The sequence below is a fragment of the Heterodontus francisci genome, unplaced genomic scaffold, assembly GCF_036365525.1.
Source record: "Heterodontus francisci isolate sHetFra1 unplaced genomic scaffold, sHetFra1.hap1 HAP1_SCAFFOLD_128, whole genome shotgun sequence".
Lineage (NCBI taxonomy): Eukaryota > Metazoa > Chordata > Chondrichthyes > Heterodontiformes > Heterodontidae > Heterodontus > Heterodontus francisci.
The window spans coordinates 1-25908 of record NW_027141423.1 but is presented as its reverse complement, the minus strand read 5'-3'; positions in this window follow the sequence as shown (position 1 = coordinate 25908).

The following is a 25908-nucleotide window of genomic DNA, read 5'->3' as shown; positions in this document are numbered from 1 at the left end:
GGAGTGGTACTGATTCCGACAACACAAACCAGGAAAGAGCCAAATCAATCCAGACCTCTATCAATACCAGCTGGAGTGGTACTGAGTCTCACTCACACACCAGGGAAGAGCCAATTCAAACCAGATCTCTATTAATACCAGCTGGAGTGGCACTGAGCCCCACTCGCACACCAGGATAGAGCCAACTCAATCCAGACCTCTATCAACACCAGCTGGAGTGGTACTGAGTCCGACTCACAAACCAGGAAAGAGTCAATTCAAACCAGGCCTCTATTAATACCAGCTGGAGTGGTACCGAGTCCCACTCACACACCAGGAAAGAGACAATTCAATCCAGGCCTCTATTAATACCAGCTGGAGTGGTACTGAGCCCCACTCACAAACCAGGAAAGAGGCAATTCAATCCAGGCCTCTATTAATACCAGCTGGAGTGGTACTGAGCCCCACTCACGCACCAGGAAAGAGCCAATTCAATCAAGACTTCTATTGATACCAGCTGGAGTGATACTGAGTCCCACACACACACCAGGAAAGAGCCAATTCAATCCAGTCCTCTATTAATACCAGCTGGAGTGGTACTGACTCCCACTCACACACCAGGAAAGAGCCAAATCAATCCAGACATCTATTAGTACCAGCTGGAGTGGCACTGAGTCCCACTCACACACCAGGAAAGAGCCAATTCAATCCAGACCTCTATTAATACCAGCTGGAGTGGTACTGAGCCCCACTCACACACCAGGGAAGAGCCAATTCAAACCAGATCTCTATTAATCCCAGCTGGAGTGGCACTGAGCCCCACTCGCACACCAGGAAAGAGCCAAATCAATCCAGGCCTCTATTAATACCAGCTGGAGTGATTGTGAGTCCCACTCACACACCAGGAAAGAGGCAATTCAATCCAGGCCTTTATTAATACCAGCTGGAGTGGTACTGAGCCCCACTCAGACACCAGGAAAGAGGCAATTCAATCCAGGCCTCTATTAATACCAGCTGGAGTGGTACTGAGCCCCACTCACAAACCAGGAAAGAGGCAATTCAATCCAGGCCTCTATCAATACCAGCTGGAGTGGTACTGAGCCCCACTCACACACCAGGAAAGAGCCAATTCAATCAAGACCTTTATTGATACCAGCTGGAGTGATACTGAGACCCACACACACACCAGGAAAGAGCCAATTCAATCCAGTCCTCTATTAATACCAGCTGGAGTGGTACTGACTCCCACTCACACACCAGGAAAGAGCCAAATATATCCAGACATCTATTAGTACCAGCTGGAGTGGCACTGAGTCCCACTCACACACCAGGAAAGAGCCAATTCAATCCAGACCTCTATTAATACCAGCTGGAGTGGTACTGAGTCCCACTCACACACCAGGAAAGAGCCCATTCAATCCAGACCTCTATTAATACCAGCTGGAGTGGTACTGAGCCCCACTCACACACCAGGAAAGAGCCAATTCAATCCAGACCTCTATTAATACCAGCTGGAGTGGTACTGAGTCCCACTCACACACCAGGAAAATGCCAATTCAATCCAGACCTCTATTAATACCAGCTGGAGTGGTACTGAGTCCCACTCACACACCAGGAAAGAGCCAATTCAATCCAGACCTCTATTAATACCAGCTGGAGTGGTACTGAGTCCCACTCACACACCGGAAGAGAGGCTATACAATCCAGGCCTCTATTAATACCAGCTGGAGTGGTATTGAGTCCTACTCACACACCAGGAAAGTTTAAATTTAATCTAGGCCTCTCATAATACCTGCAGAAGTGGTACTGAGCCCCTTTGACACAGGAGGAAAGAGACAATTTATCTCTGAACTCTATCAATACCAGTTGGAGTTGCACTGAGTCCCACTCACACATCAAGAAAGTGCCAATTCAATCCAGGCCTCTATTAATACCAGCTGGAGTGGCAATGAGCCCCCCTCGCACACCAGGAAAGAGCCAATTCAATCCAGGCCTCTATTAACACCAGCTGGAGTGGTACTGAGCCCCACTCGCACACCAGGAAAGAGCCAATTCAATCCAGGCCTCTATTAATACCAGCTGGAGTGATTGTGAGTCCCACTCACACACAAGGAAAGAGGCAATTCAATCCAGGCCTTTATTAATACCAGCTGGAGTGGTACTGAGCCCCACTCACACACCAGGAAAGAGGCAATTCAATCCAGACCTCTATCAATACCAACTGGAGTGGTACTGAGTCCGACTCACAAACCAGGAAAGAGGCAAATCAATCCAGACATCTATCAATACAGGCTGGAGTGGTACTGAGTCTCACTCACACACCAGGAAAATGCCAATTCAATCCAGACCTCTATTAATACCAGCTGGAGTGGTACTGAGTCCCACTCACACACCAGGAAAGAGCCAATTCAATCCAGACCTCTAATAATACCAGTTGGAGTGGTACTGAGTCCCACTCACACACCGGAAGAGAGGCTATACAATCCAGGCCTCTATTAATACCAGCTGGAGTGGTATTGAGTCCTACTCACACACCAGGAAAGTTTAAATTCAATCTAGGCCTCTCTTAATACCTGCAGAAGAGGTACTGAGCCCCTTTGACACAGGAGGAAAGAGACAATTTATTTCTGAACACTATCAATACCAGTTGGAGTTGCACTGAGTCCCACTCACACATCAGGAAAGAGCCAATTCAATCCAGGCCTCTATTAATACCAGCTGGAGTGGTACTGAGCCCCACTCGCACACCAGGAAAGAGCCAATTCAATCCAGGCCTCTATTAATACCAGCTGGAGTGGTTGTGAGTCCCACTCACAAACCAGGAAAGAGACAATTCAATCCAGGCCTTTATTAATACCAGCTGGAGTGGTACTGAGCCCCACTCACACACCAGGAAAGAGGCAATTCAATCCAGACCTCTATCAATACCAGCTGGAGTGGTACTGAGTCCGACTCACAAACCAGGAAAGAGCCAATCAATCCAGACTTCTATCAATACCAGCTGGAGTGGCACTGAGCCCCACTCGCACACACGAGGAAAAAGCCAATTCAATCCAGACCTCTATTAATACCAGCTGGAGTGGTACTGAGTCCCACTCACACACCAGGAAAGAGCCAATTCAATCCAGACCTCTATTAATACCAGCTGGAGTGGTACTGAGTCCCACTCGCACACCAGGAAAATGCCAATTCAATCCAGACCTCTAATAATACCAGCTGGAGTGGTACTGAGTCCCACTCACACACCAGGAAAATGCCAATTCAATCCAGTCCTCTATTAATACCAGCTGGAGTGGTCCTGAGTCCCACTCACACACCAGGAAAGAGCCGATTCAATCCAGGCCTCTATTAATACCAGCTGGAGTGATACTGAGTCCCACTCACACACCGGAAGAGAGGCAATCCAATCCAGGCCTCTATTAATACCAGCTGGAGTGGTACTGAGTCCTACTCACACACCAGGGAAGTTTAAATTCAACCTAGGCCTCTCTTAATACCTGCAGAAGTGGTACTGAGCCCCTTTGACACAGGAGGAAAGAGACAATTTATTTCTGAACACTATCAATACCAGTTGGAGTTGCACTGAGTCCCACTTATGCACCAGGAAAGAGCCAATTCAATCCAGGCCTCTATTAATACCAGCTGGAGTGGCACTGAGCCCCACTCGCACACCAGGAAAGAGCCAATTCAATCCAGGCCTCTATTAATACCGGCTGGAGTGGTTGTGAGTCCCACTCACACACCAGGAAAGAGGCAATTCAATCCAGGCCTTTATTAATACCAGCTGGAGTGGTACTGAGCCCCACTCACACAGCAGGAAAGAGACAAATCAATACAGACCTCTATCAATACCAGCTGGAGTGGTACTGAGTCCCGCTCACACACCTTGAAAGAGCCAATTCAATCCAGGTCTCTATTAATACCAGCAGGAGTGTTACGGAGCCCCACTCACGCACCAGGAAAGAGTGAATTCAATCCAGGCCTCCATCAATACCTGCCGAAGTGGTCCTGAGTCCCTTTGACACAGCAGGGAAGAGACAATTTATTTCTGAACACTATCATGAAAGAGCCAAATCAATCCAGACCTCTTAATACCAGCCGGAGTGGTACTGAGTCCCACTCACACATCAGGAAAGAGCCAATTCAATCTAGGCCTCTATTAATACCAGCTGGAGTGGCACTGAGCCCCACTCGCACACCAGGAAAGAACCAATTCAATCCAGGCCTCTATTAATACAAGCTGGAGTGGTACTGAGCCCCACTCGCACACCAGGAAAGAACCAATTCAATCCAAGCCTCTATTCATACCAGCTGGAGTGGTTGTGAGTCCCACTCACACACCAGGAAAGAGGCAATTCAATCCAGGCCTTTATTAATACCAGCTGGAGTGGTACTGAGTCCCACTCACACAGGGAGACGGGCAATTCGATCCAGGCCTCTATTAATACCAGCTGGTGTGGTACTGAGCCCCACTCACACACCAGGAAAGTGTCAATTCAAACCAGACCTCTATTAATACCAGCTGGAGTGGTACTGAGTCCCACTCACACACCAGGAAAGAGGCAATTCAATCCAGACCTCTATTAATACCAGCTGGAGTCAGACTGAGCCCCACGCACACACCAGGAAAGAGGCAATTCAAACTAGGCCTCTATTAATAACAGCTGCAGTGGTACTGAGTCCCACTCACGCTCCAGGAAAAGGGTAATTCAATCCTGGCCTCTATTAATACCAGCTGGAGTGGTACTGAGCCCCACTCACACACCTGGAAAGAGCAAAATCAATCCAGGCCAATTTAATTCCAGCTGGAGTGGTACTGAGTCCCACTCACACACCAGGAAAGAGCCGATTCAATCCAGGCCATAATTAATACCAGCTGGAGTGATACTGTGTCCCACTCACACACCGGAAGAGAGGCAATCCAATCCAGGCCTCTATTAATACCAGCTGGAGTGGTACTGGGTCCTACTCACACAGCAGGAAAGAGTCAATTCAATCCAGACCCCTATTAATACCAGCTGGAGTGGCACTGAGCCCCACTCACACACACCAGGAAAGAGCCATTTCAATCCAGACCTCTATTAATACCAGCTGGAGTGGTACTGATTCCGACTCACAAACCAGGAAAGAGCCAAATCAATCCAGACCTCTATCAATACCAGCTGGAGTGGTACTGAGTCTCACTCACACACCAGGGACGAGCCAATTCAAACCAGATCTCTATTAATACCAGCTGGAGTGGCACTGAGCCCCACTCGCACACCAGGAAAGAGCCAAATCAATCCAGACCTCTATCAACACCAGCTGGAGTGGTACTGAGTCCGACTCACAAACCAGGAAAGAGTCAATTCAAACCAGGCCTCTATTAATACCAGCTGGAGTGGTACCGAGTCCCACTCACACACCAGGAAAGAGACAATTCAATCCAGGCATTTATTAATACCAGCTGGAGTGGTACTGACCCCCACTCAGACACCAGGAAAGAGGCAATTTAATCCAGGCCTCTATTAATACCAGCTGGAGTGGTACTGAGCCCCACTCACAAACCAGGAAAGAGGCAATTCAATCCAGGCCTCTATTAATACCAGCTGGAGTGGTACTGAGCCCCGCTCACGCACCAGGAAAGAGCCAATTCAATCAAGACCTCTATTGATACCAGCTGGAGTGATACTGAGTCCCACACACACACCAGGAATGAGCCAATTCAATCCAGTCCTCTATTAATACCAGCTGGAGTGGTACTGACTCCCACTCACACACCAGGAAAGAGCCAAATCAATCCAGACATGTATTAGTACCAGCTGGAGTGGCACTGAGTCCCACTCACACACCAGGAAAGAGCCAATTCAATCCAGACCTCTATTAATACCAGCTGGAGTGGTACTGAGCCCCACTCACACACCAGGGAAGAGCCAATTCAAACCAGATCTCTATTAATACCAGCTGGAGTGGCACTGAGCCCCACTCGCACACCCGGAAAGAGCCAAATCAATCCAGACCTCTATCAACACCAGCTGGAATGGTACTGAGTCCGACTCACAAACCAGGAAAGAGTCAATTCAAACCAGGCCTTTATTAATACCAGCTGGAGTGGTACTGAGCCCCACTCACACACCAGGAAAGAGCCAATTCAATCCAGGCCTCTATTAATACCAGCTGGAGTGGTACCGAGTCCCACTCACACACCAGGAAAGAGGCAATTCAATCCAGGCCTTTATTAATACCAGCTGGAGTGATACTGAGCTCCACTCACACACCAGGAAAGAGCCAATTCAATCAAGACCTCTATTGATACCAGCTGGAGTGATACTGAGACCCACACACACACCAGGAAAGAGCCAATTCAATCCAGTCCTCTATTAATACCAGCTGGAGTGGTACTGACTCCCAATCACACACCAGGAAAGAGCCCATTCAAACCAGACCTCTATTAATACCAGCTGGAGTGGTACTGAGCCCCACTTACACACCAGGAAAGAGCCAATTCAATCCAGGTCTCTATTAATACCAGCAGGAGTGGTACGGAGCCCCACTCACGCACCAGGAAAGAGTCAATTCAATCCAGGCCTCCATCAATACCTGCCGAAGTGGTCCTGAGTCCCTTTGACACAGCAGGGAAGAGACAATTTATTTCTGAACACTATCATGAAAGAGCCAAATCAATCCAGACCTCTTAATACCAGCCGGAGTGGTACTGATTCCCACTCACACACCAGGAAAGAGCCAAATCAATTCAGACCTCTATTAATACCAGCTGGAGTGGTACTGAGCCCCACACTCACACCAGACAAAACCAATTCAATCCAGACCTCTATTAATACCAGCTGGAATGGTACTGAGTCCCACTCACACATCAGGAAAGAGCCAATTCAATCTAGGCCTCTATTCATACCAGCTGGAGTGGCACTGAGCCCCACTCGCACACCAGGAAAGAACCAATTCAATCCAGGCCTCTATTAATACCAGCTGGAGTGGTACTGAGCCCCACTCGCACACCAGGAAAGAGCCAATTCAATCCAGGCCTCTATTAATACCAGCTGGAGTAGTTGTGAGTCCCACTCAAACACCAGGAAAGAGGCAATTCAATCCAGGCCTTTATTAAAACCAGCTGGAGTGGTACTGAGCCCCACTCACACACCAGGAAAGAGGCAATTCAATCCAGACCTCTATCAATACCAGCTGGAGTGGTACTGAGTCCGACTCACAAACCAGGAAAGAGCCAAATCAATCCAGACCTCTATCAATACCAGCTGGAGTGGTACTGAGTCTCACTCGCACACCAGGGAAGAGCCAATTCAAACCAGATCTCTATTAATCCCAGCTGGAGTGGCACTGATCCCCACTCGCACACCAGGAAAGAGCCAAATCAATCCACACCTCTATCAATACCAGCTGGAGTGGTACTGACTCCCACTCACACACCAGGAAAGAGCCAAATCAATCCAGACATCTATTAATACCAGCTGGAGTGGTACTGAGTCCCACTCACACACCAGGGAAATGCCAATTCAATCCAGACCTCTATTAATACCAGCTGGAGTGGTACTGAGTCCCACTCACACACCAGGAAAGAGCCAATTCAATCCAGACCTCTATTAATACCAGCTGGAGTGGTACTGAGTCCCACTCACACACCAGGGAAATGCCAATTCAATCCAGACCTCTATTAATACCAGCTGGAGTGGTACTGAGTCCCACTCACACACCAGGAAAATGCCAATTCAATCCAGACCTCTATTAATACCAGATGGAGTGGTACTGAATCCCACTCACACACCAGGAAAGAGCCGATTCAATCCAGGCCTCTATTAATACCAGCTGGAGTGATACTGTGTCCCACTCACACACCGGAAGAGAGGCAATCCTATCCAGGCCTCTATTAATACCAGCTGGAGTGGTACTGAGTCCTACTCACACACCAGGAAAGTTTAAATTCAACCTAGGCCTCTCTTAATACCTGCAGAAGTGGTACTGAGCCCCTTTGACACAGGAGGAAAGAGACAATTTATTTCTGAACACTATCAATACCAGTTGGAGTTGCACTGAGTCCCACTTATACACCAGGAAAGAGCCAATTCAATCCAGGCCTCTATTAATACCAGCTGGAGTGGCACTGAGCCCCACTCGCACACCAGGAAAGAGCCAATTCAATCCAGGCCTCTATTAATACCGGCTGGAGTGGTTGTGAGTCCCACTCGCACACCAGGAAAGAGGCAATTCAATCCAGGCCTTTATTAATACCAGCTGGAGTGGTACTGAGCCCCACTCACACAGCAGGAAAGAGACAAATCAATACAGACCTCTATCAATACCAGCTGGAGTGGTACTGAGTCCCGCTCACACACCTTGAAAGAGCCAATTCAATCCAGGTCTCTATTAATACCAGCAGGAGTGGTACGGAGCCCCACTCACGCACAAGGAAAGAGTCAATTCAATCCAGGCCTCCATCAATAACTGCCGAAGTGGTCCTGAGTCCCTTTGACACAGCAGGGAAGAGACAATTTATTTCTGAACACTATCATGAAAGAGCCAAATCAATCCAGACCTCTTAATACCAGCCGGAGTGGTACTGATTCCCACCCACACTCCAGGAAAGAGCCAAATCAATCCAGACCTCTTAATACCAGCTGGAGTGGTACTGAGCCCCACACTCACACCAGACAAAACCAATTCAATCCAGACCTCTATTAATACCAGCTGGAGTGGTACTGAGTCCCACTCACACATCAGGAAAGAGCCAAATCAATCTAGGCCTCTATTAATACCAGCTGGAGTGGCACTGAGCCCCACTCGCACACCAGGAAAGAACCAATTCAATCCAGGCCTCTATTAATACCAGCTGGAGTGGTACTGAGCCCCACTCGCACACCAGGAAAGAGCCAATTCAATCCAGGCCTCTATTAATACCAGCTGGAGTGGTTGTGAGTCCCACTCACACACCAGGAAAGAGGCAATTCAATCCAGGCCTTTATTAATACCAGCTGGAGTGGTACTGAGCCCCACTCACACACCAGGAAAGAGGCAATTCAATCCAGACCTCTATCAATACCAGCTGGAGTGGTACTGAGTCCGACTCACAAACCAGGAAAGAGCCAATTCAATCCAGGCCTCCATTAATACCATCTGGAGTGGTACTGAGTCTCACTCGCATACCAGGGAAGAGCCAATTCAAACCAGATCTCTATTAATACCAGAAGGAGTGGCACTGAGCCCCACTCGCACACCAGGAAAGAGCTAATTCAATCCAGACCTCTATTAATACCAGCTGGAGTGGGACTGAGTCCCACTCACACACCAGGAAAATGCCAATTCAATCCAGACCTCTATTAATACTAGCTGGAGTGGTACTGAGTCCCATTCACACACCAGAAAAATGCCAATTCAATCCAGACCTCTATTAATACCAGCTGGAGTGGTACTGAGTCCCACTCACACACCAGGAAAGAGCCGATTCAATCCAGACCTCTATTAATACCAGCTGGAGCGATACTGAGTCCCACTCACACACCGGAAGAGAGGCAATCCAATCCAGGCCTCTATTAATACCAGCTGGAGTGGTACTGAGTCCTACTCACACACCAGGAAAGTTTAAATTCAACCTAGGCCTCTCTTAATACCTGCAGAAGTGGTACTGAGCCCCTTTGACACAGGAGGAAAGAGACAATTTATTTCTGAACACTATCAATACCAGTTGGAGTTGCACTGAGTCCCACTTATACACCAGGAAAGAGCCAATTCAATCCAGGCCTCTATTAATACCAGCTGGAGTGGCACTGAGCCCCACTCGCACACCAGGAAAGAGCCAATTCAATCCAGGCCTCTATTAATACCGGCTGGAGTGGTTGTGAGTCCCACTCACATACCAGGAAAGAGGCAATTCAATCCAGGCCTTTATTAATACCAGCTGGAGTGGTACTGAGCCCCACTCACACAGCAGGAAAGAGACAAATCAATACAGACCACTATCAATACCAGCTGGAGTGGTACTGAGTCCCGCTCACACACCTTGAATGAGCCAATTCAATCCAGGTCTCTATTAATACCAGCAGGAGTGGTACGGAGCCCCACTCACGCACCAGGAAAGAGTGAATTCAATCCAGGCCTCCATCAATACCTGCCGAAGTGGTCCTGAGTCCCTTTGACACAGCAGGGAAGAGACAATTTATTTCTGAACACTATCATGAAAGAGCCAAATCAATCCAGACCTCTTAATACCAGCCGGAGTGGTACTGATTCCCACTCACACACCAGGAAAGAGCCAAATCAATCCAGACCTCTATTAATACCAGCTGGAGTGGTACTGAGCCCCACACTCACACCAGACAAAACCAACTCAATCCAGACCTCTATTAATACCAGCTGGAGTGGTACTGAGCCCCACACTCACACCAGACAAAACCAATTCGATCCAGACCTCTATTAATACCAGCTGGAGTGGTACTGAGTCCCACTCACACACCAGGAAGGAGCCAAATCAATCCAGACCTCTATTAATACCAGCTGGATTGGGTCTGAGTCAAACTGGAACACCAGAAAAGAGCCAATTCTATCCAGGCCTCTAATAATACCAGCTGGAGTGGTACTGAGTCCGACTCACACACCAGGAAAGAGCCAATTCAATCCAGGCCTCAATTAATACCAGCTGGAGTGACACTGAGCCCCACTCACACACCAGGAAAGAGGCAATTCAATACAGCTCTCTATTAATACCAGCTGGAGTGGTACTGAGCCACACCCACACACCAGGAAGGAGACATTTCAATCCAGGCATCTAATAATACCAGCTGCAGTGTTTCTTATGTCCCACTCACACACCAGGAAAGAGCCAAATCAATCCAGACCTCTATTAATACCAGCTGGTGTGGTACTGAGCCCCACGCACACACCCATAAAGAGCCAATTCAATCAAGGCCTCTTTTAATACCAGCTGGAGTGGTACTGAGTCCCAATCACACACCAGGAAAGACCCAATTCAAACCAGGCCTCTATTGATACCAGCTGGAGTGGTACTGAGCCCCACTCACACACCAGGAAAGAGCCAATTCAATCCAGGCCTCTATTAATACCTGCTGGAGTGGAATTAATTCCCACTCACACACCATGAAAGATGGGGAGGGAGGGGCTGGTAGAGGGGAATGAAGAAGGAGGGAGGTGGTGATGGATGGGAATGAAGAGGGGGAGGTGGATTGGAATGAAGAGTGGGGGGGAGGGGGTAGTGGATGGGAATGAAGAGGGTTGAGGGAGTGGGAGGTGGAGGGGAATGAAGAGGGGAGGGAGGGGTAGGTGGAGGTGAATGAAGAGGGGGACGGAGGAGACGGGGGACGTGAATGAAGAGGGGGAGGGAGGAGACGGGGGAGGGGAATGAAGTGGGGGAGGGATGGGGAGGTGGTAAAGAATGAAGTGGGGGAGGGAGGGGTAGGTGGAGGTGAATGAAGAGGGGGAGGGATGGGGAAGGGGAGGGGAATGAAGAGGGGGAGAGAGGGGGACGTGAATGAAGTGGGGGAGGGAGGGGGAGGTGGTGAAGAATGAAGTGGGGGAGGGAGGGGTAGGTGGAGGGCAATGAAGAGGGTGTGCTACGGGGAGGGGGAGGGAGGGGTAGGTGGATGGGAAATAAGAGGGGATGGAGGGGGAGGTGGAGGGGAATGAAGAGGGTGAGGGTGGGGGAGGTGGATGGGAATGAAGAGGGGGAGGAAGGGGGTGGTGGAGTGGAATAAAGAGGGGGATAGAGGGGGAGGTGGAGTGGAATGAACAGTGGGAGGGCAGAGGAGGGGAATGAAGAGGGGGAGGAAGGGGGAGGTGGATGGGAAATAAGAGGGGATGGAGGGGGAGGTGGAGGGGAATGAAGAGGGTGAGGGAGGGGGAGGTGGATGGGAATGAAGAGGGGGAGGGAGGGGGTGGTGGAGTGGAATAAAGAGGGGGATAGAGGGGGAGGTGGAGTGGAATGAACAGTGGGAGGGCAGAGGAGGGGAATGAAGAGGGGGAGGGAGGTGGTGGTGGCTGGGAATGAAGAGGGTGAGGGAGGGGGATGGGGAGCGGGATTTAAGAGGGGGAGGAAGGGCGAGGGGGAGGGGAATGAAGAGAGGGAGGGATGGGGAGGGGGAGGCGAATGAGGAGGGGGAAGGAAAGGATGGTGGATGGGCATGAAGAGGGGGAGGGAGGGGTTGGTGGAGTGGAATGAAGAGGGGGAGGGAGGGGGTGGTGGAGTGGAATGAAGAGGGGGAGGAGGGGGTTGGTGGAGGGGAATGAAGAGAGGGAGGGAGAGGGTGGTGGAGGTGAATGATGAGGGGGGGGAGGGAGGAGGAGGGGAGGGGAATGAAAAGCGGGAGGGAGGGGGAGGGGAATGAAGAGGGGGATGGTGGGGGAGGGGAATGAAGACGGGAAGGGAGGGGGAGGGGAATTAAGAGGGCGAGGGAGGGGGCGGTGGATGGCATGAAAAGGGTGAGGATGGGGGTTTTGGAGGGGAATGAAGAGGGGGAGGTAGGGGGAGGTGGAGTGGAATAAAGAGGGTAAGGGAGGAGGAGGGGGAGGGGAATGAAGAGGGGAGGGAGGAGGAGGGGAATAAAGAGGGGGAGGGAGGGGGTGGTGGATGGGAATGAAGAGGGGGAGGGAGGGGGAGGGAAGGGGACGGAGTGGTAGGTGGTGAAGTATGAAGTGACGGATGGAGGGGATGGTGGAGGGGAATGAAGAGGGGGAGGGAGGGGTTGGTGGAGGGCAATGACGAGGGGGAGGGAGGGGGTGGTGGAGGGGGAGGGAGGGGGGAAGGGAGGTGGAGGTGGTTGGGAATGAAAAGGGGGAGGGTGGGGGTGTTGGAGGGGAATGAAGAGGGGGAGGGAGGGGGAGGTGGATGGGAATAAAGAGGTGGAGGGAGGGGGAGGTCTAGTGGAATGAAGAGTGTGAGGGAGGGGGAGGGGAATGAAGAAGGGGAGGGAGGGGGTGGTGGATGGGAATGAAGAGGGGAGGGAGCGGGATGGGGAGCGGAATGAAGAGTGGGAGGGAGGGGAATGAAGAGGGGGAGGGAAAGGGAGGTGGATGGGAATTAAGAGGGGGAGGGAGGGGGTGTTGGAGTGGAATGAAGAGGAGGAGGGAGGGGTTGGTGGAGTGGAATGAAGAGGCGGAGGGAGGGGGTGGTGGAGTGGAATGAAGAGGGGGAGGGAGGGGTAGGTGGAGGTGAATGAAGAGGGGTGGGAGGAGGAGGGGTAGAGAGGCGGAGGGGAATGAAGAGGGGGAGGGAGGGGGAGGTGGTGAAGAATGAAGTGGGGGAGGGAGGGGATGGTGGAGGGGAATGAAGAGGGGGAGGAGGGGTTGGTGGAGGGCAATGAAGAAGGTGTGGTACGGGGAGGGGGAGGGGGATGAGGAGTGGAAGGGAGGGGGTGGTGGAGTGGAATGAAGAGGGGGAGGGTGCGGTAGGTGGAGGTGAATCGAAGAGGGGGAGGGAGGAGGAGGGGGAGGGGAATGAAGAGGGGGAGGGATAGGGTGGTGGATGGGAATAAAGAGGGGGAGGGAGGGGGTGTTGGAGTGGAATGAAGAGGGGGAGGGAGGGGTTAGTGGAGGGGAATGAAGAGGCGGAGGGAGGGGGTGGTGGAATGGAATGAAGAGGGGGAGGGAGGTGTAGGTGGAGGTGAATGAAGAGGGTGGGAGGAGGAGGGGGAGGTGAATGAAGAGGTTGAGGATAATGAAGAGGGGCAGGGAGGGGGATGTGGTGAAGAATGAAGTGGGGGAGGGAGGGGATGGTGGAGGGGAATGAAGAGGGGGAGGGAGGGGTTGGTGGAGGGCAATGAAGAGGGGGTGGTTCGGGGAGGGGGAGGGGGTGGAGGAGTGGAATGAAGAGGGGGAGGGAGCGGTAGGTGGAGGTGAATGAAGAGGGGGAGGGAGGAGGAGGGGGAGGGGAATGAAGAGGGGGAGAGGAATGAAGAGGGGGAGGGAGGGGGTTGTGGTTGGGAATTAAGAGGGGAAGGGTGGGGGTGGTGGATGGGAATGAAGAGGGGGAGGTGGAGGGGAATGAAAAGGGGTAGGGAGGGGGTGGTGGAGGAGAATGAAGAGGTGGAGGGAGGGGTGGTGGCGTGGAATGAAGAGGGTTGAGGGAGTGGGAGGTGGAGGGGAATGAAGAGGGGGAGGGAGGGGGAGGTGGATGGCAATGAAGAGGGGAGGGAGGGGTAGGTGGAGGTGAATGAAGTGGGGGAGGGAGGAGGCGGGGGAGTGGAATGAAGAGGGGGAGGGAGCGGGTGGTGGAGGTGAATGAAGAGTGGGAGGGAGGAGGAGGGGGAGGGGAATGAAGATGGGGAGGGAGGGGTAGGTGGAGGTGAATGAGAAGGGGAGGGAGGGGCGGGGAATGAAGAGGGGCAGGGAGGGGGAGGGAAGGGGAGGTGGTGAAGAATGAATTGGGGAGGGAGGGGAATGATGAGGGGGAGGGAGGGGGTGGTGGATGGGAATGAAGAGGGGGAGGGAGGGGGTGTTGGAGTGGAATGAAGAGGGGGAGGGAGGTGTAGGTGGAGGTGAATGAAGAGGGGTGGGAGGAGGAGGGGGAGGGGAATGAAGAGGGGGAGGGAGGGGGAGGTGGTGAGGAATGAAGTGGGGGAGGGAGGGGATGGTGGAGGGGAATGAAGAGGGGGAGAGAGGGGTTGGTGGAGGGCAATGAAGAGGGCGAGGGAGAGGGAGGTGGAGGGGAATGAAGAGGGGGAGGGAGAGGATGTGGATGGGAATGAAGAGGGGGAGGGAGGGGTTGGTGGAGGGAAATGAAGAGGGCGAGGGAGAGGGAGGTGGAGGGGAATGAAGAGGTGGAGGGAGAGGAGGTGGATGGGAATGAAGATGGGGAGGGAGGGGCTGGTAGAGGGGAATGAAGAAGGAGGGAGGGGGTGGTGGAGGGGAATGAAGAGGGGGAGGTGGATGGGAATGAAGAGTGGGGGGGAGGGGGTGGTGGAGGGGAATGAGGAGGGTTAAGCGAGTTTGAGGTGGAGGGGAGTGGGAGGTGGAGGGCAATGAAGAGGGGGAGGGAGGGGGAGGGGGAGATGGATGGGAATGAAGAGGGGAGGGAGGGGTAGGTGGAGGGGAATGAAGAGGGGGAGGGAGGAGGCGGGGGAGGGGAATGAAGAGGGGGAGGGAGGGGGTGGTGGAGGGGAATGAAGAGGGTTAGGGAGGGGAAGGTGGAGGGCAATGAAGAGTGTGGGCTCCGGGGAGGGGGAGGGAGGGGGTGGTGGAGTGGAATGAAGAAGGGGAGGGAGGGGTAGGTGGAGGTGAATGAAGAGTGGGAGGGAGGAGGAGCGGGAGGGGAATGAAGATGGGGAGGGAGGGGTAGGTGGAGTTAAGTGTGATGTGTGAATGAAGAGTGGGAATGAAGAGGGGGAGGATGGGGAGGGGAATGAAGAGGGGCAGGGAGGGGGAGGGAAGGGGAGGTGGTGAAGAATGAATTGGGGAGGGAGGGGAATGATGAGGGGGAGGGAGGGGCTGGTGGAGGGCAATGAAGAGGGCAAGGTACGGGGAGGGAGGGGGTGGTGGAGTGGAATGAAGAGGGGGAGAGAGGGGTAGGTGGAGGTGAATGAAGAGGGGGAGGGTGGGGGAGGGGAATGAAGAGGGGGAGGGAGGGGGTGGTTGAGTGGAATAAAGAGGGGGAGGGAGGGGGAGGTGTAGTGGAATGAAGAGTGGGAGGGAGGGGGACGGGAATGAAGAGGGGGAGGGATGCGGTGGTGGATGGGAATGAAGAGGGGGAGGGAAGGGTAGTTGGAGGTGAATGAAGAGGGGGAGGGAGGTGGAGGGGGAGGGGAATGATGAGGGGGAAGGAGTGGGAGGGGGAGGGAGGGGGTGTTGGAGTGGAATGACGAGGGGGTTGGAGGGTTTGGTGGAGGGGAATGAAGAGGGTGATGGAGGGGGTGGTGGAGTGGATTGAAGAGGGGGAGGGAGGGGTAGGTGGAGGTGAATGAAGAGGGGGAGGGAGGTGGAGGGGGAGGGGAATGAAGAGGGGGAGGGAGGTGGAGGGGGAGGGGAATGAAGAGGGGGAGAGAGGGGGAGGGGAATGAAAAGGGGAGGGAGGGGGAGGTGGTGAAGAATGAAGTGGGGGAGGGAGGGGATGGTGGAGGGGAATGAAGATGGGGAGGGAGGGGTTGGTGGAGGGCAATGAAGAGAGGGTGGTACGGGGAGGGAGGGGGAATGAAGAGGGGGAGGTAGGGGTTGGTGGAGTGGAATGAAGAGGGGGAGGGAGGGGTAGGTGGAGGTGAATGAAGAGGGGGAGGGAGGATGAGGGGGAGGGAGCGGGAGGGAGGGGGAGGGAGGGTGAGGGAGGGTGAGGGAGGTGGAGGTGGTGACAAATGAAGTGACGGATGGAGGGGATGGTGGAGGGGAATGAAGAGGGGGAGGGAGGGGTTGGTGGAGGGCAATGATGAGGGGGAGGGAGGGGGTGCTGGAGTGGAATGAAGAGGGGAGGGAGGGGTTTTTAGAGGGGAATGAAGAGGGAGAGGGAGAGGGAGGTGGATGGGAATGAAGATGGGGAGGGAGGGGAGGTGGAGGTGAAAGAAGAGGGGAAGGGAGGGGGAGGTGGAGGATAATGAAGATGGGGTGCGAGGGGGAGGTGGAGGGAAATGAAAAGGGGAGGGAGGGGGAGGTGGAGCGGAATGAAAAGGGGAGGGAGGGGGTGGTTGAGAGGAATGAAGAGGGGGAGGTGGAGGACAATGAAGAGGGGAGGGAGGGGATGGTGGAGCAGAATAAAGAGGGGGAGAGAGGGGGCAGGAAATGAATAGGGGAGGGAGGGGGTGGTGGTGAAGAATGAAGTGGGGGAGGGAGGGGATGGTGGAGGGGAATGAAGAGGGGGAGGGAGGGGTTGGTGGAGTGGAATGAAGAGGGGGAGGGAGGAGGAGGGGGAGGGAGGGGGAGGGATGGGGAGGTGATGAAGTATGAAGTGGCGTACGGAGGGGATGGTGGAGGGGAATGACGAGGGGGAGGGAGGGGTTGGTGGAGGGCAATGACGAGGAGGAGGGAGGGGGTGGTGGAGTGGAATAAAGAGGGGAAGGAGGGGGTGGTAGAGGGGAATGAAGAGGGGGAGTGAGGGGGAGGTGGTGAAGAATGAAGAGGGGAGGGAGGGGGTGTTAGAGGTGAATGAGGAGGGGGAGGGAGGGGGATGTGGAGGGGAATGAAGAGGGGGATGGAGGGGTTGGTGGAGGGGAATGAAGAGGGGGAAGGTGGAGGACGGGGAGGGGAATGAAGAGGGGGAGGGAGGGGAGGGGAATGAAGAGGCGCAGGGAGGGGGAGGGAAGGGGAGGTGGTGAAGAATGAATTGGGGAAGGAGGGGATGATGGGGGGGAATTATGAGGGGGAGGGAGGGGTTGGTGGAGGGCAATGAAGAGGGCGAGGTACGGGGAGGGGGAGGGAGGGGGTGGTGGAGTGGAATGAAGAGGGGGAGGGAGGGGTAGGTGGAGGTGAATGAAGAGGGGGTGGGAGGAGGAGGGGGAGGGGAATGAAGAGTGGGAGGCTGGGGGAGGGGAATGAAGAGGGGGAGGGAGGGGGTGGTTGAGTGGAATAAAGAGGGCGAGGGAGGGGGAGGTTTAGTGGAATGAAGAGTGGGAGGGAGGGGGACGGGAATGAAGAGGGGGAAGGATGCGGTGGTGGATGGGAATGAAGAGGGGCAGGGAGCGGGATGGGGAGGGGAATGAAGAGGGGGAGGAGTGGAAGGGGGAGGGAGGGGGTGTTGGAGTGGAATGACGAGGGGGATGGAGGGGTTGGTGGAGGGGAATGAAGAGGGGGTGGGCGGGGGTGGTCGGGTGGGATGAAGAGGGGGAGGGAGGGGTAGGTGGAGGTGGTCTTTGGGAATGAAGAGGGGAGGGAGCGGGATGGGGAGGGGAATGAAGAGGGGGAGGGAGGGGTCGGGCTAGGGTGGGGGAAGGGTGGCAAATGACGAGGGGGAGGGAAAGAGTGGTGGATGGGAATGAAGAGGGGAGGGAGTGGGTGTTGGAGTGGAATGAAGAGGGGGAGGAAGGGGTAGGTGCAGGTGAATGAAGAGGGGGAGGGAGGAGGAGGGGTCGGGGAATGAAGAGGGGGAGAGAGGTGGAAGGGAATGAAGAGGGGGAGGGAGTGGGAGGTGTTGAAGAATGAAGTGGGGGAGGGAGAGGATGGTGGAGTGGAATGAAGAGGGGGAGGGTGGGGTTGGTGGAAGGGCAATGAAGACGGGGTGGTACGGGGAGGGGGAGGGAGGGGGTGGTGGAGGTGAATGAAGAGGGGGAGGGAAGGGGAGGTGGTGAAGAATGAAGTGGCGGATGGAGGGGATGGTGGAGGGTAATGAAGAGGGTGAGGGAGGGGTTGGTGGTGGGCAATGACGAGGGGGAGGGAGGGGGTGGGGGAGTGGAATGAAGAGGGGAGTGAGGGGTGGTAGAGGGGAATGAAGAGGGGGAGGGAGGGGGAGATGGAGAAGAATGAAGAGGGGGAGGGAGGGGGTTTTGGAGTGGAATGAGGAGGGGGATGGAGGGGTTGGTGTAGGGGAATGAAGAGGGGTAGGGAGGGGGAGGTGGTGAAGAATGAAGTGGGGGAGGGAGGGGAATGAAGAGGGGGAGGGAGGGGTTGGTGGAGGGCAATGAAGTGGGGGTGGTACGGGGAGGGGGAGGGAGGGGGTGGTGGAGTGGAATGAAGATGGGTAGCGAGGGGTAGGTGGAGGTGAATGAATAGGGGGAGAGAGGGGGTGGGGAAAGATGAGGGGGAGGGGGTGAAGTATGAAGGGGCGGATGGAGGGGATGGTGGAGGGGAAACAAGAGGAGGATGGAGGGGGTGGTGGAGGGGAATGAAGAGCGGTAGGAAGGGGTAGGTGCAGGTGAATGAAGAGGGGGAGGGAGGAGGATGGGTCGGGGAATGAAGAGGGGGAGAGAGGGGGAGGTGGTGAAGAATGAAGAGGGGGAGGAGGGGGTGTTTGAGGGGAAAGAAGAGGGAGCGGGAGGGGGTTGTGGTGGGGAATGAAGAGGGGAGGGAAGGGGAGGTGGAGGTGTATGAAAAGGGGGAGGGAGTGGGTGGTGGAGTGGAATGAAGAGGGGGATAGAGGGGTAGGTGGAGGTGAATGATGAGGGGGAGGGAGGGGGAGGGAGGGGGAGGGAATGGCAGGGAAGGGGAGGTGGTGAAGAATGAAGTGGGGGAGGGAGGGGATGGTGGAGGGGAGTGAAGAGGGGGAGGGAGGGGGATGTGGATGCGAATGAAAAGGGGGAGGGTGGGGGTGTTGGACGGGAGTGAAGAGGGGAGGGAGGGGGAGGTGGATGGGAATGAAGAGGGGGAGGGAGGGGGTGGTGGAGTGGAATAAAGAGGGGGGAGGGAGGGGGAGGTGTAGTAGAATGAAGAGTGTGAGGGAGGGGGACGGGAATGAAGAGGGGTAGGGAGGGGGTGGTGGATGGGAATGAAGAGGGGGAGGGAGGGGGAGGGGAATGAAGATGGTGAGGTCGGGGGAGGGGGAGGGGAATGAAGAGGGGGAGGGATGGGGAGGGGGAGGCGAATGAAGAGGGGAGTGAAAGGGTGGTGGATGGGAATGAAGAGGGGAGTGAGGGGGTGTTGGAGTGGAATGAAGAGGGGGAGGGAGGGGTTGGTGGAGGGCAATGAAGAGGGGGTGGTACGGGGAGGTGTAGTAGAATGAAGAGTGGGAGGGAGGGGGACGGGAATGAAGAGGGGTAGGGAGGGGGTGGTGGATGGGAATGAAGAGGGGAGGGAGGGGGAGGGGAATGAAGATGGTGAGGTAGGGGGAGGGGGAGGGGAATGAAGAGGGGGAGGGATGGGGTGGGGGAGGCGAATGAAGAGGGGAGTGAAAGGGTGGTGGATGGGAATTAAGAGGGGGAGTGAGGGGTTTTGGAGTGGAATGAAGAGGGGGAGGGAGGAGGAGGGGGAGGGGAATGAAGAGGGGGAGGGAGGGGGTGTGGAATGAAGAGGGGGAGGGAGGGGGTGAGGAATGAAGAGGGGGAGGGACGGGGAGGGAGGGGGATGTGGTGAAGAATGAAGTGGCGGATGGAGGGGATGGTGAAGGGGAATGAATAGGGGGAGGGAGGGGTCGGTGGAGGGCAATGACGAGGGGGGAGGGAGGGGGTGGTGGAGTGGAATGAAGAGGGGAGGGAGGTGTGGTAGAGGGGAATGAAGAGGGGGAGGGAGGGGGAGGTGGTGAAGAATGAAGAGGGGGAGGGAGGGGGTGTTGGTGTGGAATGAAGAGAGGGGGGAGGGGTTGGTGGAGGGGAATGAAGAGGGGAAAGGAGGGGGTGGTGGAGTGGAATGAAGAGGGGAAGAGAGGGGGAGGGGACTGAAGAGGGGGAAGGAGGGGGAGGTGGTGGAGAATGAAGTGGGAGAGGGAGGCGATGGTGGAGGGGAATGAATAGGGGGGAAGGGGGTTGGTAGGAGGGGTTGGTGGAGGGCAATGACGAGGGGGAGGGAGGGGGTGGTGGAGTGGAATGAAGAGGGGAGGGAGGGGTGGTAGAGGGAATGAAGAGGGGGAGGGAGGGGGAGGTGGTGAAGAATGAAGAGGGGGAGGGAGGGGGGTGTTGGAGTGGAATGAAGAGGGGGAGGCATGGGTTGGTGGAGGGGAATGAAGAGGGGAAAGGAGGGGGTGGTGGAGTGGAATGAAGAGGGGAAGAGAGGCGGAGGGGAATGAATAGGGGAAGAGAGGGGGAGGGAGGGGGAGGTGGTGGAGAATGAAGTGGGGGAGGGAGGCGATGGTGGAGGGGAATGAAGAGGGGGTGGTACGGGGAGGGGGAGGGGAATGAAGACGGGGAGGGAGGGAGCGGTGGAGGGGAATGAAGAGGGGAGGGGAGGGGTAGGTGGAGGTGAATGATAAGGGGGTGGGAGGAGGAGGGGGTGGGGAATGAAGAGGGGAAGGGAGTGGGAGGGAGTGGGATGGAGGGGGAGGTGGTGAAGAATGAAGTGGCGGATGGAGGGGAATGTGGAGGGGAATGAAGAGGGGGAGGGAGGGTGTGTTAGAGGGGAATGAAGAGGGGGAGGGATGGGGTTGTGGAGGGGAATGAAGAGGTGGAGGGAGGGGGAGGCGGAGTGGAATGAAGAGGGGAGGGAGGGGTGGTGGATGGGAATGTAGAGGGGAAGTGAGGGGGTGGTGGAGCAGAATGAAAAGGGGGAGGGAGGGGTTGGTGGATGGGAATGAAGAGGGGGTGGGAGGGATAGGTGGAGTGGAATGAAGAGGGGAGGGAGGGGGTGGTGGATGGGAATGTAGAGGGGAAGTGAGGGGGTGATGGAGCGGAATGAAAAGGGGGAGGGAGGGGGTGTTAGAGGGGAATGAAGAGGGGGAGGGGGGTGTTAGAGGGGAATGAAGAGGGGGAGGGAGAGGTTGGTGGAGTGGAATGAAGAGGGGAAGAGAGGGGTAGGGGACTGAAGAGGGGGAGGGAGGGGGAGGTGGTGGAGAATGAAGTGGGGAGGGAGGCGATGGTGGAGGGGAATGAAGAGGGGGAGGGAGGGGTTGGTGGAGGGCAATGACGAGGGAGAGGGAGAGGGTGGTGGAGTGGAATGAAGAGGGGAGGGAGGGGGTGGTTGAGGGGAATGAAGTGGGGGAGGGAGGAGGAGGTGGTGAAGAATGAAGAGGGGGAGGGAATCGGTGTTGGAGTGGAATGAAGAGGGGGAGGGAGGGGTTGGTGGAGGGGAATGAAGAGGGGAAAGGAGGGGGTGGTGGAGAGGAATGAAGAGGGGGAGGGAGGGGTAGGTGGAGGTGAATGAAGAGGGGAAGGAGGAGGAGGGGGAGCGGAAAGAAGAGGGGAAGAGAGGCGGAGGGGAATGAAGAGGGGGAGGGAGGGGGAGGTGGTGGAGAATGAAGTGGGGGAGGGAGGCGATGGTGGAGGGGAATGACGAGGGGGAGGGAGAGGGTGGTGGAGTGGCATGAAGAGGGGAGGGAGGGGGTGGTTGAGGGGAATGAAGTGGGGGAGGGAGGGGGAGGTGGTGAAGAATGAAGAGGGGGAGGGAGGGGGTGTTAGAGGGGAATGAAGAGGGGGAGGGAGGGGGTTGTGGAGGGGAATGAAGAGGTGGAGGGAGGGGGAGATGGAGTGGAATGAAGAGGGGAGGGAGGGGGTGGTGGATGGGAATCTAGAGGGGAAGTGAGGGGGTGGTGGAGCGGAATGAAAAGGGGGAGGGAGGGGGGTGGTAGAGGGGAATGAAGAGGGGGAGGGAGGGGGTGTTAGAGGGGAATGAAGAGGGGGAGGGAGGGGGTTGTGGAGGGGAATGAAGAGGTGGAGGGAGGGGGAGGTGGAGTGGAATGAAGAGGGGAGGTAGGGGGTGGTGGATGGGAATGTAGAGGGGAAGTGAGGAATGAAAAATGGGAGGGAGGGGGTGTTAGAGGGGAATGAAGAGGGGGAGGGCGGGGGTGGTGGAGAGGAAAGAACAGGGGGAGGGAGGAGAGGTGGAGGGGTATGTAAAGTGGAAGGGAGGGGGGTGGAGGAGGAGAATGAAGAGGGGGAAGGAGTGGGTGGTTGAGGTATATGAAGAGGGGGAGGGAGGCGATGGTGGAGGGGAATGAGAGGGGGAGGGAGGGAGCGGTGGAATGGAATGAAGAGGGGAGGGGAGGGGTAGGTGGAGGTGAATGATAAGGGGGAGGGAGGAGGAGGGGGTGGGGAATTAAGAGGGGAAGGAAGGGGGAGGGAGTGGGAGGTGGTGAAGAATGAAGTGGCGGATGGAGGGGTTGGTGGAGGGGATTGTGGAGGGGAATGAAGAGGGGGAGGGAGGGGTTGGTGGAGGGAAATGACGAGGGGGAGGGAGAGGGTGGTGGAGTGGAATGAAGAGGGGAGGGAGTGGGTGTTTGAGGGGAATGAAGTGGGGGAGGGAGGGGGATGTGGTGAAGAATGAAGAGGGGGAGGGAGGGGGGTGTTAGAGGGGAATGAAGAGGGGGAGGGAGGGTGTTGTGGAGGGGAATGAAGAGGTGGAGGGAGGGGGAGGTGGAGTGGAATGAAGAGGGGAGGGAGGGGGTGGTGGATGGGAATGTAGAGGGGAAGTGAGCGGGTGATGGAGTGGAATGAAAAGGGGGAGGGAGGGGCTGTTAGAGGGGAATGAAGAGGGGGAGGGAGGGGGTTGTGGAGGGGAATGAAGAGGTGGAGGGAGGGGGAGGTGGAGTGGAATGAAGAGGGGAGGGAGGGGGTGGTGGATGGGAATGTAGAGGGGAAGTGAGGGGGTGGTGGAGCGGAATGAAAAGGGGGAGGGAGGGGTGTTAGAGGGGATGAGAGGGGGAGGGAGGGGGTGTTAGAGGGGAATGCAAGGGGGGGAGGGAGAGGATTGTGGAGGGGAATGAAGAGGGGGAGGGAGGGGTGGTGGAGGGCAATGACGAGGGGGAGGGAGAGGGTGGTGGAGTGGAATGAAGAGGGGAGGGAGGGGGTGGTTGAGGGGAATGAAGTTGTGGAGGGAGGGGGGAGGTGGAGTGGAATGAAGAGGGGAGGGAGGGGGTGGTGGATGGGAATGTAGAGGGGAAGTGAGGGGGTGGTGGAGCGGAATGAAAAGGGGGAGGGAGGGGGTGTTCGAGGGGAATGAAGAGGGGGAGGTCGGGTGTGGTGGAGAGGAAAGAACAGGGGGAGGGAGGGGAGGGTGGAGGGGTATGAAAAGTGGAAGGGAGGGGGTGGTGGAGGAGAATGAAGAGGGGGAAGGAGGGGGTGGTTGAGGGGAATGAAGAGGGGGAGGGACGGGGAGGTGGATGGGAATGAAGAGGGGGAGGGAGGGGTTTGTGGAGGGGAATGAAGAGGGGAAGGGAGTGGGAGGTGGAGGGGAATGAAGAGGTGGAGGGAGGGGGAGGTGGAGTGGAATGAAGAGGGGAGGGAGGGGGTGGTAGAGGGGAATGAAGAGGGGGAGGGAGTGGGAGGTGGAGGGGAATGAAGTGGGGTAGGAGGGGGAGGTGGATGGGATTGAAGGTGGGGAGGGGGGGTAGGTGGATGGGAATGAAAAGTGGTTGGGAGGGGGTGTTGGAGGAGAATGATGAGGGGGAGGGAGGGGGTGGTTGAGGGAATGAAGAGGGGAAGGGAGGGGGAGGTGGAGGAGAATGAAGAGGGTGAGTGAGGTGGATGGGAATGAAGATGGGGAGGGAGGGGTTGGTGGAGTGGAATGAAGAGGGGGAGGGAGGAGTAGGTGAAGGTGAATGAGGAGGGGGAAGATGGAGGACCGGGAGGGGAATGAAGAGGGGAAGGGATTGGGAGGTGGAGGGATGAAGAGGGGAAGGGAGCGGGAGGTTTTTGGGAATGAAGAGGGGAAGGCAGGGGGTGGTGGAGGAGAATGAAGAGGGGAAGGGAGTGGGTGGTGGAGGGCAATGAAGAGGGAGAGGGAGGTGGATGGGAATGAAGATGGGGAGGGAGGGGTTGGTGGAGTGGAATGAAGAGGGGGAGGGAGGAGTAGGTGAAGGTGAATGAAGAGGGGGAAGATGGAGGACCGGGAGGGGAATGAAGAGGGGGAGGGATTGGGAGGTGGAGGGGAATGAAGAGGGAAGGGAGCGGGAGGTTTTTGGGAATGAAGAGGGGAAGGGAGGGGGTGGTGGAGAGAATGAAGAGGGGGAAGGGAGGGGGTGGTGGAGGGCAATGAAGAGGGGGTGGTGGAGTGGAATGAAGAGGGGAGGAGGGGCGTGATAGAGGGGAATGAAGAGGGGGAGGGAGGGGGTAGGTGGAGGTGAAAGAAGAGTGGGAGGGAGGAGGAGGGGGAGGGGAGGGGGAGGGGAATGAAGTGGGGGAGGGAGGGGGAGGTGGTGAAGAATGAAGTGGGGGAGGGAGGGGATGGTAGAGGGGAATGAAGAGGGGAATGGAGGGGGTGGTGGAGGGGAATGAGAGAGGGGAGGGAGGGGGTGTTGGATGGGAATGAAGAGGGGGAGGGAGAGGGAGGGGGAGGGGAAGGAAGAGGGGGAGAGAGGGGGAGGAGAATGAGAGTGGGAAGGAGGGGGAGGGGAATGAAGAGGGGGAGGGAGGGGAAGTGGTGAAGAATGAAGTGAGGGAGGGAGGGGATGGTGGAGGGGAATGAAGAGGGTGAGGGAGGGGTTGGTGGAGGGCAATGAAGAGGGGGGGAGGGGGAGGGGAATGAAGGGGGAGGGAGGGGGTGGTGGAGTGGAATGAAGAGGGGGAGGGAGCGGGAGGGGAATGAAGAGGGGAGGGAGGGAGGGGGAGGGGAATGAAGAGGGCGAGGGCGGCGGAGGTGGATGGGAATGAAAAAGGGGAGGGAGGGGGAGGTGGATGGGAATGAAGAGGGGGTGGGAGGGGGTGGTGGAGTGGAAGAAAGAGGGGGAGGGAGGGGGTGGTGTAGTGGAATGAAGAGTGGGAGGGAGGGGGAGGGGGAGTCGAATGAAGAGGGGGAGGAAAGGGTGGTGGAGGGGAATGAAGAGGGGGGAGGGTGGGGGTGGTGGAGTGGAATGAAGAGGGGGAGGGAAGAGGAGGGGGAGGGGATTGAAGAGGGGGAGAGAGGGGGAGGGAATGAAGAGTGGGAGGGAGGGGGAGGGGAATGAAGAGGGGGATGGAGGGGAGGTGGTGAAGATTGAAGTGGGGGAGGGAGGGGATGGAGGAGGGGAATGAAGAGGTGGAGGGAGGGGGAGGTGGAGTGGAATGAAGAGGGAGGTAGGGGGTGGTGGATGGGAATGTAGAGGGGAAGTGAGGAATGAAAAATGGGAGGGAGGGGGTGTTAGAGGGGAATGAAGAGGGGGAGGGCGGGGGTGGTGGAGAGGAAAGACTAGGGGGAGGGAGGGGAGGTGGAGGGGTATGTAAAGTGGAAGGGAGGGGGGTGGAGGAGGAGAATGAAGAGGGGGAAGGAGTGGGTGGTTGAGGTATATGAAGAGGGGGGAGGGAGGCGATGGTGGAGGGGAATGATAAGGGGGAGGGAGGAGGAGGGGGTGGGGAATTAAGAGGGAAGGAAGGGGGAGGGAGTGGGAGGTGGTGAAGAATGAAGTGGCGGATGGAGGGGATGGTGGAGGGGATTGTGGAGGGGAATGAAGTGGGGAGGGAGGGGTTGGTGGAGGGCAATGACGAGGGGGAGGGAGAGGGTGGA